This window comes from Euleptes europaea, chromosome 12, assembly GCF_029931775.1.
Source record: "Euleptes europaea isolate rEulEur1 chromosome 12, rEulEur1.hap1, whole genome shotgun sequence".
In the NCBI taxonomy this organism is placed as follows: domain Eukaryota; kingdom Metazoa; phylum Chordata; class Lepidosauria; order Squamata; family Sphaerodactylidae; genus Euleptes; species Euleptes europaea.
The window spans coordinates 25,412,610-25,429,651 of NC_079323.1; positions in this window are offsets into that span (position 1 = coordinate 25,412,610).

Below are 17,042 nucleotides of genomic sequence, written 5' to 3' on the forward strand. Positions count from 1 at the left end.
AACAAGGTATCCCTTGCAAGTTCTTGCAGGTTCTCCACCAACCAACTGGAACAGTCTCAGCAAGCATTGTGCAACTTGTCCTCTTTTTCTTGAGGAGAAGCTGCCTGGGGAGGGAGGGATGGAAAGCTGGAGATAGGGGGGCAGATAAAGCTAGGTGGGAAAGAGATAAGGGAGCAGGAAAGGGGGGCTGCCAGGGAAGGGAAAGAGTGGGGGAGAGGGAAATAAGATGAACACCCCCACGTCCTTGTGGGTCCCCTGCTTGTAGGGCTATAGTTTTAATTTTCTGCAGTTCTCACATTGTTATATTTGCCTTTTAGCTTAGTTGCATCAATTTAATTTAGTTGCATACTACAATAGTGACCATTGACTTTTACTTTTCTTTGTGTTCTACTGCAAGTAGTTGAAGTAACTTCACATTGCTTTACAAAGTGGCAAAGACCAAAGCACGTTCTTTAGAATTTGATTTTATTTCAAACAAAAACTCAATGGGCTTACATGGATGGAAGGCAAAAACTATGGTTGTTGATCATTCAACAAACTGGATATTATGAACTTCTCACCAACACTGTAACACAGGGTGGTCTGCCCGTGGTGAAGCCTAGATTGTGCAAGTTCTGTGAATACAAAATTTAAAAAATCTGGTGAAGCATCTAAAAGGAATAGTAAGCCCCCTCAAATTTCTGTGAAACTGCAGAACAATTCTTTTTTAGGTGGCAGAAATACATTGGGAGCAAACCTAAGTAGGTTAGGTTTATGATAGGCAACTTTTACTCAAAAGTAAGTCCCATGTTATTCATTGTGGCTTACTCCCAGGAAAGTGTTCTTAGAATTACAGTCTTTATTTGTTTAAGATCAGCCCAAGCCCGACAAACGTTGGTTCTCTGTACCACATTTCTCTTTTCATCACTGGGCAGCCATATAGCTGGCACAGACAGAAACGGTAATGGGTGTCACATGCCAGAAACATTTTACCTCCTCAAGACAAAATGAACAATTTAAATAGTATGGCTTTTCAGAAATACAGAGTGTTTGGCTGCTTCAGTCAACTCCACATTAAACGAAATTAATCTGTTCATATGTAGAAAGACTCACTTTTCATTCTTTCGGGATAGCTTTTCTACATGAAATGGACAAGGATAGATGGCAGTAAATAAGTGAAGAAAGCAAACTGTTCACTGTTTGTCAGACCCAATAAATTCCTCATCCCAGTCTAAAGGTTCTAACCGGGGAGGGGGGGAGAGCAAGCTGTTATCTTCCATCTATGTTGCTCAAGAAGGTCGGACCAGAACCAACGGGTTGAAATTAAATCAAAAGAGTTTCCGTCTAGACATTAGGAAGAATTTTCTAACAGAGTGGTTCCTCAGTGGAACAGGTTTCCTCGGGAGGTGGTAAGCTCTCCTTCCCTGGAGGTTTTTAAGAAGAGGTTAGATGGCCTTCTGTCAGCAATGCTGATTCTGTGACCTTAGGCAGATGATGAGAGGGAGGGCATCTTGGCCATCTTCTGGTCACTAGGGGTGTGGAGGGGGGAGGTAGTTGTGAATTTCCTGCATTGTGCAGTGGGTTGGACTTGATGGCCCTGGTGGTCCCTTCCAACTCTATGATTCTATGTGTACAAATACACAAACACCAGTGTTTAGAGAATTAAAAGTCTGTTGTTGAACTCTGGACAGACTCATAAAGGTACCCTGCCAAGTAAAAAATAAGAAAAGATCCAATGCTTAGAGTTGTTACCTTTCTGCACAAAATGCTGTTACTTGTTTTTAGACAACAGTTCAGACGAACCACCTTTGTTGCTCAAATATTGTATCTAGAAAACACTTCATCAAAGCGATTATGTTTTTCCAAGTCTATTGGAACAAGTGCATTTGTGGGTTTGCATCAGAAGATTCTTGTTTCTCTTGACCATCAACCTCCTTCGAATCTTCCAGGGCTCCTGCATCAGCTACAAACAAAGAGACCACATAAGTAACCTAACATAAGGTCTGAACAGGGACTTAGATTTGATCATTAGTCAGGATTCTCCTCTACAAGGAACAGGAGAGCATTGCAAGTACCGAACTGTCATGATCAGCCTACGTCCACATGCAATCCCAGCTGCCTGCAGACTGCTGCCACATCTTAGCATTTAGCAGACGCCCTTACCCAACATCCCAAAGCTGATCTGCATCACATACGCCTACTCAGCCAAAGATAAATGGCTTCTGAAGCAAGGCTGTATTGTGGTTCTCTAGCCTAATGCATTTATGGATATTCAAGAAAAAAGCCAGAACAGTTTTCAAGAACATACATTTGGTGAGGAAAAACAGAAATGGGTTGAGGAAATAAAAAGTAGCCTGGGAGGAACAGCATGGTAGGGAATTGCTGTGTTTTGACAGAAGAGTCTGTGGGACCCAAGCTGATAGCAGCTGTCCACAATCAATGAGTGCATAAGTGAAGCAGGTCAGTGCCTTTCAAGTGACTATGCTCTTAGAATCAACCCCTTCCTGAGAAGTGGTATGTTATCTTATTCAGTTAGTCACCTACTAAGCAGGACTCAACTACTTTACGCACTTAAAAAAGTAAGTCTTTTTATTGATGTGCTCCAATGTAATTGTATATATATATATATATATATATATATATATATATATATATATATATATGCTTATATGCAAGTATTACAAAGTCTTAAAATTTGGTAACAATGTATACAGTAAAGCAAGCAAGTTCTACATACTATTCAGTTATGAAATCCAATACTTAAAATATAACAGTTAAAGAAGTCTGATTTAATTCAAAGTATCTAATTCACATTCTAGAATAATATATTTGTAAAGCCATACATACCAATACCATCTTCTGAGCCTCCCTTAGATGTCTGAAGTTCTAGCCCTCTCCCTGCCTGTATTTATACTGTTTAAGTCACCTTCAATGGACTTGAACCTTGAGCACAAGCAAGATACAGTGGTACTGCACATGCTCTGTGGCTTCCCTTTGTACTACCAAATAAGGACTTCCTCTTCCACCAGGTTATTTTGCTAAACCTTAAACAGTTTTGAGTCTTGTTATCTCTCTATATAATCAATTTTACCATCATTCTCAACTCCAGAAAAATACGTTGAGATTGAACCTATTCATTAATTTCTAGCATAATGTTTTCATGTTTAAATCATAAAATACAATATATTATTTACATTACATCATTAGTCAGCATAATATACCCTTGGAGTATAGAGGGTGGAGAGCATTTCTGCACTTGAAGTCATTGGAAAGGCAGGAAGTGCAGTGAACACTCTGCTCTGTAGCCTAAAGAATGTAGGAAGTGCTGTGAAGGCTTTGCTCTCTAGCCATTGAAAAGGCTGGGAAAGGTCATAGAAAAAAGGCAGAAAGTGCGATGAGCAAATCTGCACTGACACTGAAATCTTGGACAGAGTAATTCAGAAACATAAGCTTCTGGCAAAGAATATCCAGGCTTTCTTTCCTTTTAAAAGGAAATTTAAGCCTCTGCTGTATAGTTTGTAGTTTATATGTGCAGCTTGGTTTTACATTGAATATTTCTGCATATGTACAACACTAATTCCATAGATCATGTGCTCTAATATGTCAAAGCCTGTAACATAAGGTTAAGGACAGCCTCAAAGTAATGCAACATGTGCAAGAAACAATGAAGAAACAGCAGGGAACATCCCTTTTCCCACCAGCAGAAATAAATTACCGCCATCTAAAACTGAGTGGCACGTTTCAAAATTAATCAACCAGCCAAGAGGTACTTCACAATGATACAGTAACCAAAATAAAATACTATCCTTACGTTCCAGTCAGCTGATGCAAAATCCAGATATTAGTGTGCAAAGCACTCCATTTGCACAAAGAAGGTTTGCAGCTGGTGATAATTTAGCTACATTTAGGAAATACAACATTGTACTCACCAGGCAAGGCGGTGTATCCTCTTGCTCTGTTCTTTTTCTGTTTTTTCTAAAATAAAAGGGAAAACAATTTGTCCTCCACTTCTTCCAACCACAGAAACCTTCACATTCCTTGTCAAGGTATAGCCTACCAAGAGGTTAGCCCAATTCCTGTCAGAAAGCTCAAAGTGCATATTCTTTCACTACTTGTGCTGATTTTGTGCAATGAATGCGGAGCTGCTAGCATGGAATAGCGCCAGTGTGGTGTTGTGGTTAGACTGTTGGGCTAGTGTATGGCAGATCCAAGGTTCAAATCTCCACTCTGCCATGGAAGCTCACTGGGTGACCTTGAACCAGTCATTCTCTCAGCCTACCATAGGGGGGTTGTTGTGAGGATAAAATGGAAGGAAGAATGATTATGTACGCCACTTTGTGTACCCATTGGGGAGAAAAGCAGGGAATAAATAGATGCATTCTTCATGGCAAAGACAATGGAGAATTAACATTCATACCTCCACAGAAGCCTTCCACCGTAAATAGATCTTTTTTGATATTGTCCAATCAAGAGGAACAACATAATCATCTGGTAGCAAAGAGTCTATAAAACAAGAAGTTTACATAAGCAGGTCATTCAATCAACTTATTGTCAAACACAGGCAATGTACAGCAAGTTACCACCTATATGTAATCAATGTGACAGTTACAATAACTAGGGGGAAAGGAATGCAATTCATTTGTTGCTTATATTATTTTCCCATTTCCTAGCAGTTAAGACATTTTTGGCTCAACTATGTGCTCTTCATTTTTATAACCAATGACTGCCAATACAAGTTCTTTCATTCCTTTGATAAAATTGGCGTTATGATGCATCCACATAAAAATATGTGAATGATACCCAGCTGTACCTTTCTTTCCCATCTAATTTTGAGGATGTTGTTGATATTCTGACCAGTGCTTGGAGTCTGTAATGAATGAAGGTGAACAAGCTGAAACCTAATCCTGACAAGACAAAGAGTTTCTCTGGGTTAGTAGAAAGGCAGACCAGGGACTTGAGATCTCTCTGGTCTTGGATGGGGTTATACCCCCCCTTTAAAAAGTCATGTTTGCAGGTTGGGAATACTTGGCATGGCAGTCACATTAGAAAACCAGGTGCCTGTGTTGGTTTGGAGTGCTTTTGCCCAGCTTTGGCTGGTGCATCAACTACATCTGTTCCTGGTTCAGTCAGATCTAGCCACAGTGATCCATGCCTTAGTTACATCTAGACTGGACTACTGCAATGCACTCAATTTGGGGCTAACCTTGAAGAGTGTTCAGAAGGTACAGCTAGTGCAGAATGCTGCAGCTAGACTGCTGGTTGGGGCCAGCTATTGTGAGCGTATGTCCTCAGCACAGCAATTACATTGGCTACCATCTTCTCTCCTATGTTCCTGCTTGGTAATTAAGATCACAGGGAGAGGCCCTCCTTACTGACCCATCAATCAAAGAAGCTAATCTGTTGCATATTTTATCTACGTTGTAAGCCACCTTGAGTTTCATAAGGTAGAAAAGCAGCTAATAAATGTTTTAAATAAATAAATAAAAACATAACTCTGACCATGCCCAAATTACCAAGGTACAAAGAGAAGATGGAGAATCTCCTGTCTGCAGGGTAATTTGGAGTTTGTGCCCAGGAATTGAGTTATTAATTGGCACAAGTTTCCTTTAAGAGGCAAAAATAGTTTTGTTTCAAGACTAGTCAGGTATTCTGGCAGTGGTAAAAGGAATCTTATTCATGGTGCTGTGTGTAATAAAACTGGAATGATGAACTCTTCATTAGGGTCTACTAGTTTGGGACCTGCGTTAGTTAGTTAAATTCTGCACCTCCTGTAGTAGAATAAGACGCCTGCAAGGGTTTGAAGATTATTGAACACCTGAGGCAAGGGAACAGCAGGGATGGACTTCATGCCCTGCTTGTGGCCTTTTCTAGGAACATCTGGTTGAATGATGTAGGGGGGAAAGGATGCCCTTGCAGGATTCTCCTAGGCACAATTGCAAGTGGTCAAAAATCCACTTTGACAGATGAACATGTAAAGTTTCCTCTTGCCAAATCACACCACTGGTCTTTCTAACTCAGTGTTGTCAATTCTGACCAGCAGCAGTTTTCAAAAGGCTCATCCAAAGGTCCTTCATAGTACTTGCTGCTGAAGATACCACCATTCGAAGCTGGGACTTTCTATAAGCAAAACCTGTGCCTACAATTTAGGTACAGCACATTACTTCTACGCACAATTCATGTATGGAATTCACAATATAGACCCTAGTGAAGATGGCCTTAGTAAAGCAGTAGACAAATTCATGGAGGACAGCAGCCCTATCAGTTGCTGCTAATAGGGCTAAATGTAAATGCTACATTCAGAGGAAACACCTTGATGTCACATGAAGGCTTCAGGCAATATTCTCACTAGCAAAAGATTAATAATGGAAATGGAATTATGGACCTTTAGTGGCAATTCCTATGTTTACTTCAGGATTGTAATGTCCTATTGTAATAGTAATGGTAATTGGTTATAGATCTCCAGACTTAGAGAAAGGAACACGAATAGACAATGCACACACATGCACACCTTAATTTCCTTCACATGGCCTAAAAACCCAATGTTTAAAACAGTCAGAAACTTGAAGATGCAAGGTTGCTAGGCCAAACAATTGGGAGAATCTGAAACAGCACTAGTGAAGCTAAGCAGGCGTAAACCTGATCAACCCCTTGGATGGAAACCCACCAGGGATGTTTCCATTTACCTATGTTCTGGTTAACTCCCAGGCTTAGTTATTGTAGTAGAAAGTTTTGGGGGCTGCCTTTCAAGATGGTTTGGAAATGTCAGTTGGTCCAGAACAGATAAATCAGATTAGTAGCTGCAGCTGGCTCTTCTCCAGACCATTTTAGAACACAATTCAAGAGGCTTGCATTGACCTACAAGGTCCTAAATTGTCTGGGGCCCGGCTGTCTAAAGGTATTGCTTACCCTAACGTGAGTCTGCTTGCCAATTAAGATTTATGGCCTTTGCTTGAGGTCTGTCTTCAGAAACTCAGGCAGATGGGTATGGGAGAGTGGAACTCTGTATAGTGTCACCTGAACCCCTTTCCCTATGTTGGATTCAAGTCCAGTAGCATCTTAAAGACCCAACAAGATCAACAGTGTATAAGCTTCTAGAGTCAAGAGCTCCCTTGGTCAGGTATCTGGTATCTGACAAAGAGAGCTCTGACTCTTGAAAGCTTACATGCTGGGACTCTTGTTGGTCTAAGGTACTACTAGATTTGAATCTTGTTCTTCTACTGCAGACCAACATGGTTGCCCACCTGAAACTTCCTTATGTAGGTTCACTTGCTGCGTATGTTAACATTTTCTGGGTGTCCAGGGAAATCTGTCTTATTTTTCCCACACTTTTAATCACACAGAGGGTTAATATGAGCCCCTCAGAGTGATTTTGAAGGAGTAAAATAGCAGGATGATATATTTTATATTATATTAAATAAGATATATATTAAAATTATTTTAAAATGACATTTTGGTAAGGATTAACCCTAGATATAATGTATTCAGCAAGTTTTCAATATGTTTTAGAGTTCATATTTGTAAAAGTCAGTTGAATACTCTTTTTGCAATTCTCACTCCAGAGGAATAGATAACTTTAAATTCCTTGAATACAACACTTAACTAAAAAGCAAGGTTACGGTTTTACCAGCAGAAGACTGTGTACTCCAAAGCAAGAAATGTGAACAAGAATCGATCTGAAGTCAGATTTGAAACATTTCCAACCAATACATTTACATTCCTTGGTACATTCCTATCGTAACCGAAAATTTATTAGAATTGCTAATTTCAATTTTTTTATTTAAAAAAAACATTTTTTTAAAAGGACTAATTACCTAATGGAACTGGTGGAGAACCAAACAATTCTACTAGTTGAAGTGCAAACCCTAATGATAAAGGAAGCCTCAGAAAATTGGATTTAGTACTTAAAAGACACTGATTATCTTCAATTTGGGAATGTTTTGTTGCTTCAAGTTTATTGATTTGATGTGTATTTTTACACTGTTCAGCAACTGGATTCATAAGACACTCAGTAGTTGCTTTAACTGAATATAAAATATCTGGTTGAGTAGTTGAAGCGTTTGGTGATGTTTTCTCCCTCTTTCTATCTGTATTCATTTGCATAGTTTTATCAGGAGTAACAACTTGCCCATCGCTGGGTAAGGAAGGAGGACATATCTGAATTGGAGAAGCAACTCCTTTCTTTGAAGAGTCCACAGATTCCGTCAAGTTGGCTGGAACTGAGTTACACCCCAGAGATTGTACATCAGGACGAAGAGAGTCAACTACTACAGCATTACTAGAAGCTACTGGAGATTCATGGCACCAAAGACTTTGCTTGTCCTCGCCTCTAATATCGTTATCTGAAACTTTTTCTTGCTCTATCAATACATCTGCATCCCTTAGCACTTTCTCTTCCTTTCTAACAGGAATCTGCCTGGGAATATCAAAATTTGGGGCCAAGTTGAAGATCCTTCTGCATCTTCCTTTTCCTGTGGGTGATGCTAACAAAGCCACATCACTGGGAACATTATCTTTAGTTACAGATTCTGTGGGGAAATTACTAGTTTCAACGCTTGGCATCTCAGACAATGGTGATGGCAGAGAACAATCTGTCCTGTTATCCCCTTCACTTAACATCGCCCCATCACCTTCTTTCTCCAGATCTTTGTTAGTTTTATTATCACTGAATTCTGTTGTCTTCTCTGAAAAGACCTGCTTGAGCTTCCTTGCTTTCCTTGGCCTTTGCTCATATATGATATTAGATGAACACTCAGGCCAAGTCAAACACAACTCATTTTTGTCTGAGCTGGCATGGGGCTGTTCATCAACCAAGTCACAACAAAAGAAAGCCCCGGCATTTCCTTCTATCTTTTCAGATGTCTGATGCTGAAGAAAAATGGATACTTCCTTCTTTTTGCCTGACAGCTTCCGTCCTGGGCCCAATTCAGATATAGCTTTGGTAGGTACAGCTTTGTCTTCTATATTGGATAAAACAGGACTATTTTCTGCATTTGTGTAGTCTGATTTGGGGGGAGAACTTGGGTTTTTATACTCCAAAATATTGTTCTTGGTTTCCACCAAGTCTTCATTCTGGATTTCATCTGGCAAATAATCACTGGAAAACAGTTCAGTTATGTTTTTGTTTGGAACAAATGGAAAATTCTTGGAAGACAGACAATCATCTCCTGACAGAACATCAAGTGGTAGTGTCTTGTCTGAAGTGACTGGATCCACCACACCCGAAACACAGAAGCTTCCTTTTTGCAACTCAGAATATTTCAGAATGCTTGAATCCTCATCTCCGCTCTGTGACCAGTCCTTATTGCTAGGAGTTCGATGGCCAGGCTTCTTCTCTACTACTTTGACAGCAGCACCCTTCATTTTTCTGTTCCTCTTCCGTTTCCTTCTCTGTTTCATCTTGTGCAGTTTGTGCTTCTTCTTTACAACTGTTCCCCTAAATAGAATAAAGAACTAAATATGAAAAAGATTAAAATAATTTAAAGTATTAACAGTCTAATTAATCTGTATAATACTTAGGAGTAGATAGTGGGAGCAAACAAAAGCCATACTGGTTCTTGTAGGTTATCCGGGCTGTGTAACCGTGGTCTTGGAATTTTCTTTCCTGACGTTTCGCCAGCAACTGTGGCAGGCATCTTCAGAGTAGTAACACTGAAGGACAGTGTCTCTCAGTGTCAAGGGTGTAGAAAGAGTAATATATAGTCAGAAAGGGGTTGGGTTTGAGCTGAGTATTGTCCTGCAAAAGTATTGTCCTGTAAGTATCAAGATAATGTGCTAATGAGGGTATGGTATGTTAATATGGAACCATTGTATCCTGAAGTGATCTGTTAATGTGTGTAATCCAAAACTAATCTGTATGGCTATTGTTGAATGTTGTCTTTGTCTGGAGGTTTTTCAGGGCAGGAAGCCAAGCCTTATTCATTCTTAAACTCTCCTCTTTTCTGTTAAAGTTGTGCTGATGTTTGTGAATTTCAATGGCTTCTCTGTGCAATCTGACAAAATAGTTGGTAGAATTGTCCAGTCTTTCAGTGTCTTGGAATAAGACCCTGTGTCCTGTTTGTGTCAGTCCATGTTCAGCCACTGCTGATTTCTCAGGTTGGCCAAGTCTGCAGTATCTTTCATGTTCTTTTATCCTTGTTTGTATGCTGCGTTTTGTGGTCCCGATGTAAACTTCTCCACAGCTGCAAGGTATACGATATACTCCTGCAGAGGTGAGGGGGTCTCTTTTGTCTTTTGCTGATCGTAGCATTTGTTGTATTTTCTTGGTGGGTTTAAACACTGTTTGTAGGTTATGTTTTTTCAAAAGTTTCTCCATCCTATCAGTGACTCCTTTAATAAATGGCAAGAATACCTTTCCTATGGGAGACTGTTTTTCTTGAGTTTTCTGATTTTTGTTTGGTTCAATGGCCCTTCTGATTTCATTCTTGGAGTAGCCGTTTGCTAGCAGTGCGTGATTTAGATGGTTAGTTTCTTCCTTGAGAAACTGTGGTTCACAGATCCGTCTTGCACGGTCCATTAATGTTTTGATTATTCCTCTTTTCTGTCGGGGGTGGTGGTTGGAGTTTTTGTGTAAGTAGCGATCTGTGTGAGTTGGTTTCCGGTAGACCTTGTGACCTAACTGAAGGTTTGATTTACGGATGACAAGGGTATCAAGAAATGGGAGTTTACCCTCAATTTCCTTTTCCATGGTAAACTGAATGTTTGGATGGATATTATTAAGATGGTTTAGAAAGTCCATTAATTTTTCTTCACCATGGCTCCAAATGGTAAATGTATCATCTACGAACCTGAACCAGACTGTAGGTTTGTAAGGTGCTGATTCTAATGCTGTCTTTTCAAAATATTCCATGTAAAAGTTTGCTATTACTGGACTGAGTGGACTTCCCATAGCTACTCCATCAATCTTAACAGATTGATGGAGTAGCTATGGGAAGTCCACTCAGTCCAGTAATAGCAAACTTTTACATGGAATATTTTGAAAAGACAGCATTAGAATCAGCACCGTACAAACCTACAGTCTGGTTCAGGTTCGTAGATGATACATTTACCATTTGGAGCCATGGTGAAGAAAAATTAATGGACTTTCTAAACCATCTTAATAATATCCATCCAAACATTCAGTTTACCATGGAAAAGGAAATTGAGGGTAAACTCCCATTTCTTGATACCCTTGTCATCCGTAAATCAAACCTTCAGTTAGGTCACAAGGTCTACCGGAAACCAACTCACACAGATCGCTACTTACACAAAAACTCCAACCACCACCCCCGACAGAAAAGAGGAATAATCAAAACATTAATGGACCGTGCAAGACGGATCTGTGAACCACAGTTTCTCAAGGAAGAAACTAACCATCTAAATCACGCACTGCTAGCAAACGGCTACTCCAAGAATGAAATCAGAAGGGCCATTGAACCAAACAAAAATCAGAAAACTCAAGAAAAACAGTCTCCCATAGGAAAGGTATTCTTGCCATTTATTAAAGGAGTCACTGATAGGATGGAGAAACTTTTGAAAAAACATAACCTACAAACAGTGTTTAAACCCACCAAGAAAATACAACAAATGCTACGATCAGCAAAAGACAAAAGAGACCCCCTCACCTCTGCAGGAGTATATCGTATACCTTGCAGCTGTGGAGAAGTTTACATCGGGACCACAAAACGCAGCATACAAACAAGGATAAAAGAACATGAAAGATACTGCAGACTTGGCCAACCTGAGAAATCAGCAGTGGCTGAACATGGACTGACACAAACAGGACACAGGGTCTTATTCCAAGACACTGAAAGACTGGACAATTCTACCAACTATTTTGTCAGATTGCACAGAGAAGCCATTGAAATTCACAAACATCAGCACAACTTTAACAGAAAAGAGGAGAGTTTAAGAATGAATAAGGCTTGGCTTCCTGCCCTGAAAAACCTCCAGACAAAGACAACATTCAACAATAGCCATACAGATTAGTTTTGGATTACACACATTAACAGATCACTTCAGGATACAATGGTTCCATATTAACATACCATACCCTCATTAGCACATTATCTTGATACTTACAGGACAATACTTTTGCAGGACAATACTCAGCTCAAACCCAACCCCTTTCTGACTATATATTACTCTTTCTACACCCTTGACACTGAGAGACACTGTCCTTCAGTGTTACTACTCTGAAGATGCCTGCCACAGTTGCTGGCGAAACGTCAGGAAAGAAAATTCCAAGACCACGGTTACACAGCCCGGATAACCTACAAGAACCAATGAACTCTGACCGTGAAAGCCTTCGACAAAAGCCATACTGATTAAAGTCTTACCATTCTACCGGTTAAAAATAAATAGCATTGAATTTCTTTACAGAGAGCTTTGCACTTATGGCCCAGTATGTAAATACTTAGGGTTGGGCTGTACCAACAACTAAGCTAATTCAACATCATGTTATGCTGGCATTATGTGCACATGGTTGAGCTACACTAGTTTTGCTACCAGGGTAGCCTCATAACATGTAAATAGAAAAATGCCAGACTGATTGATGGTCACTTCCCCTCCCCCCTCTGTCATGTGACTGTTTTGGCAGGAAGAGCTGTTGGCTGAGGGGGGAAACGGGCAAAGGGGGAGGGGAATAATCCCTTCTAGATGCTTTCCATACAAAAAGTTTGTGGCTGGCCTGCGCAGTTCCCATGTGGGACTGCACAGAGGCCACGATGATGAACTTCACATTTATGTCAAGGTAGAAGGAATTGTTATGGCTGCTTTCCCCCCTTCTAGTATAGATAATTATATAGAATATCTTTTTCTAGACTGTGTCTGATGCAGATTCAAGAACATTTTATTGGATTATCTTTGAACTGTCAGATTCACAATTGGGATTTAAAATGATGGAGGTTAACTTTGCATTATTGATTCTGATACTAAATCAAAATAAAATGTTATCCCAAACTGTTTAACACAGAAGATTACAGGGTGCTTTCATGAGTAAATCTCCTCCAGGAACGCCACATCAAGGACTTTTAAAACATTCTTGTGCCGTCAAGGGTTATCTTTCCCATTCCTTAATATTCTCTAGACAAAGATTGACATATGCTAGACAATTCATTTTATTGGATCACAGTGGATTAGAGTTTTAACTACTTGTTCAGATTTCCTGTAAAAACAAGAATGTTTGACTGCTCACAAAGAATACAAACAAAATCTCCTGTGCTTAGGGAAATGGTTGAGCTATCACTTTTCTCTCTGATGCACTAGGTATGGAGCAATTTTTATTATAGTGATTCAAAGGTAGTATGCTCGATCTGTTTTACCTAAATCTGCTACCTAGTCATACTGCCTGATTCTATCCATCTCAACCCCCAACAATGCCCTGGAACAAAAATACACCATACTAAGTGGGAAATGGCAGCATTAATGTCAGGCCTTTGCTCTCTCATACTGGAGTGAAGGCTCTTGACATGAGTAGGCCTGGTTCTGGCTACATGACAAGGTTTTTCGTTCCCATGCCTGCAATCCCTGTGTACAGTCCCACTTATCTTGTTTACCACAGATGTGCCAATGTTATAACTATGCATGCAGGTTACTGTATAAAAGCATTCTAGGCTGAGAAAATAAAACAAAGTGAAACCATTCCGAGATAGGCGATTCCCAGGAAGGGAAGTCATAACATGGACACATCTGTGGCAAACAAGATAAGTGGGACTGTACACAGGGATTGCAGGAATGGGAACCCAAAACCTTGTCATGTAGTCAGAACCAGGCCTACTCATGTCAAGAGCCTTCAGTATGAGAGAGCAAAGACCTGACAATTAAGTTAAGATCTCTCAAGAAATCAGCTTTAATCAGTTAATTATTGACAGACATCTGGTTTCTGTCCTACACCAGCATGTGTCAAGGCATTTCTGTATATCTGAAACTTTACTATAGAAGATAATTTGTCCTTTTTACTCACAGCACCAATAAGCACAAGCAATTTTATCTCAGGTACAAGTTCCAGGAAAAAGGCAATAGGTTTTAATGCTCCTGATGCTACAATGCACGAGTTTGAGAATGAATTATGCAAAGGCATAATTTACTTGGCAATACTGGTACCATGTATACAGAACTGTTATCTTCCACACTAATTTGGAGGTCTAATTTGGAGGAGCCAGCGTGGTGTAGTGGTTAAGAGCGGTGGCCTCTGATCTGGAGAACCGGGTTTGATTCCCTACTCCTCCACATGAGCGGCAACGCTAATCTGATGAATTGGGTTGGTTTCCCCACTCCTACACATGAAGCCAGCTGGGTGACCTTGGCTAGTCACACTCTCTCAGCCTCACCTACCTCACAGGGTGTCTGTTGTGGGGAGGGGAAGGTGATTGTAAACCGGTTTGAGTCTCCCTTAAGTGGTAGAGAAAGTTGGTATATAAAAAAAACCAACTCTTCAACTCATACTTGCAGTAATTAACTTGTGTTTTTCTCCCCATTTTATTGAAGAGGGAAAATGTTACTAGACAAATTTTACTTAGATCTAAACCTAACAATTTGAAAAAATGCATGTCTTTAAAAGTTGAATAATCACTAAGGCACAATCCACTAAGCACTTTTATTTACCACTGACCTCAAACAGGAGAAAATTCAGCATATATTCAACTTTCTACTTGAACCAAGGGAAATTCAAAGTGTTTAACTTTAGCAAGACTATGCCTCAAATTGTCCTCTGTAATCACTTTTCTTTTGCTTCTTGGACATCCCAAATCAAACTTGAAACCAAAGGGTTGTATGTTACTAATTTCTATCTTCATAATCATTCCCACAATCTGCAACCAAGCCCTACCTCAATCTCAAAGCCATCTTTCACTGGTGATAGTTAAGCCAGGTGTAGCGACCAGCACCTCCTGTTAAGGAACTACAAATCCCTTTTTTGGTTGTGAGTCATAGTGCAATAGCGATGTGCCAACAGCTGAAGTAGTCACCTTATACACAAGCCTCAGAGAAGTCAGTGGCACATTCTGACTTGGATCCAGTGATGATTTCCCACAGCGGAGCAGGATATCCCTGTCTTTCCCCCTTCAGCTGATGCTCTTGACATAAAGGAGATCCCCAAGCACAGCATTAAGAGGGAGTCACAGGTCCAGGGGGGAGGGGGGAGGGAATCTGTCCACAGAAACCCTCTGCTGAATCTAAGCCAGTGATAGGCTCATATCAGTCTTCAGTTTGTTTTCTTGAATCCCATTTGAATTGGAGTCTTTATTTGATCTTTTAACACTGACATTTTATTTGTAACTAGTGAAATCATTTTGATATGCAATTATTAAGAAAGTAACAAACAGAAAACCACACTTAAGTTACAGAGGCATTGGGACAGTTTTTCTCAATCTACAACAACTGTATTTTCTGCATGGGATAATTGCAACTTTGGTAAGGTGCCATGGGTCCATGAAATAACTACCATGAATCAGTCAAAGACAACTTTATGTAATACATGTGAATTATAAAAACACTAGAGTTGTTAGAACCATGTGATTTCTAACAATTTCACTGATTTGGCTGCTTGCGTTCTTTGATGGAGCACCACCACAGCAGTATGTACTCCACAATGGTAGTTTTATTTGTATGACACACTACGTTTTAGTATTGGGCTGTGTATTGTTGCTGTTCTCTTTGGTAAAAATAAAAGTAATTGGGATTGTGTAAGAACAGCTTTTGGTGGACTTAGTAAATCCATCTGTGAATAAACTATCAACATTGTGGCATCCAGTACTGCCTATGGGTGAATTTAAACACACAAAGTGCATTTTGAGCACTGGCATGAAAAAAATCATGCAGCTTAATATGGCTGTTTAAAACAGAAATCCAATTGGGGAAAGAATACTACACTATTGTTGTATTTGTTTCTGCTGAGCAGTAGATAAAACGATAAAGAGATGAAACTTTAAAGCATTTTGAAGTTTACTTCATTGATTAAACACATCATGTAATCAACTAAGAGCACATTCCTGACTTCTGAGGACAAAAGTCCTCAGGAGGCCAGGAAGGGGCTGCGCCAGCATTGGGGCTCCCCACGCTAGTGTCTGGGCAAACCACCGTAAGTGGGAGACCTGGATGCCGGTCTCCTGCTGTAGTGGCGCCACCCCGGGACGCCAATGGGGCCATCCACTGGTGTCAAGTCCCGAGCAGGTGTAGCCTCACTGTTCTCTATGGGGCAAAAATCCCTATTTAAAAATTTAAAAAACTTTTAAAGGCTTTTTTCAAGTTTTCGGCAATTGGGAAATGGGCTAGGAGGCGCCTCCTCCCCACCATCCCTGGTCACCGACAACACAGGAATGGGCTGTAATTCTCCCAGGACAACAAATGTGATTTTCCACCTTTGAGCAGGGTTACACCATTTGAAGTCATCAAAGCTAGTGTGGAATACAAAGATCTATTTCACACACATTGTAGGGATTGCAGGTAGACTTTGCCCCTTTGGTTTGATACTTTTCTCAGTTTCTAAAGCAGTTTTTTTTTGCCATATGTCATGGCATTAACTGTTGCTCAAGAAACAAATTTGAGCAAGCCAAACAGTTTAGCTAGTTAATGTTGTCGACACAGTAACAGTACAGACCACCATTCTCAAGTGTACAACATTTAAATACATAGGGTTGAATCCAAAGTTATTGTGTTAATAGAAGGGAAGGTTCTTTTTGCTGACTCTGCCTCCTCCAACTTCAGACCCAATTTCACCCTTCATTTTGCTCCCATAGGTCCCTGTTCCCAGGAGTAGCATTCTGGGGAGACGTGGGCTACAGGGCAGGGAGCCAGGAAAATCCCACAGGCATACATTCACTTTGTATAAATGTCGTCACTGACTAATTTATGCAATCACAGTATTGTCCATCAAAATAATGTCAAGACCCTTTTATACCTGCCAACTAAGCACATGCTTCTTGGTGGTCAAAAGTGCTGCCCTGTCACAGCTAATTTATAGCAATCCCATAGGAATTTCAAGGCAAGAGACAAAACTGAGGTGGTTTGCCATTGCCTGCCTTTGCGTAGCAACCCTGGTCTTCTGTGGTGGTCTCACATCCAAGTACTAACCAGGGTTGACCCTGCTT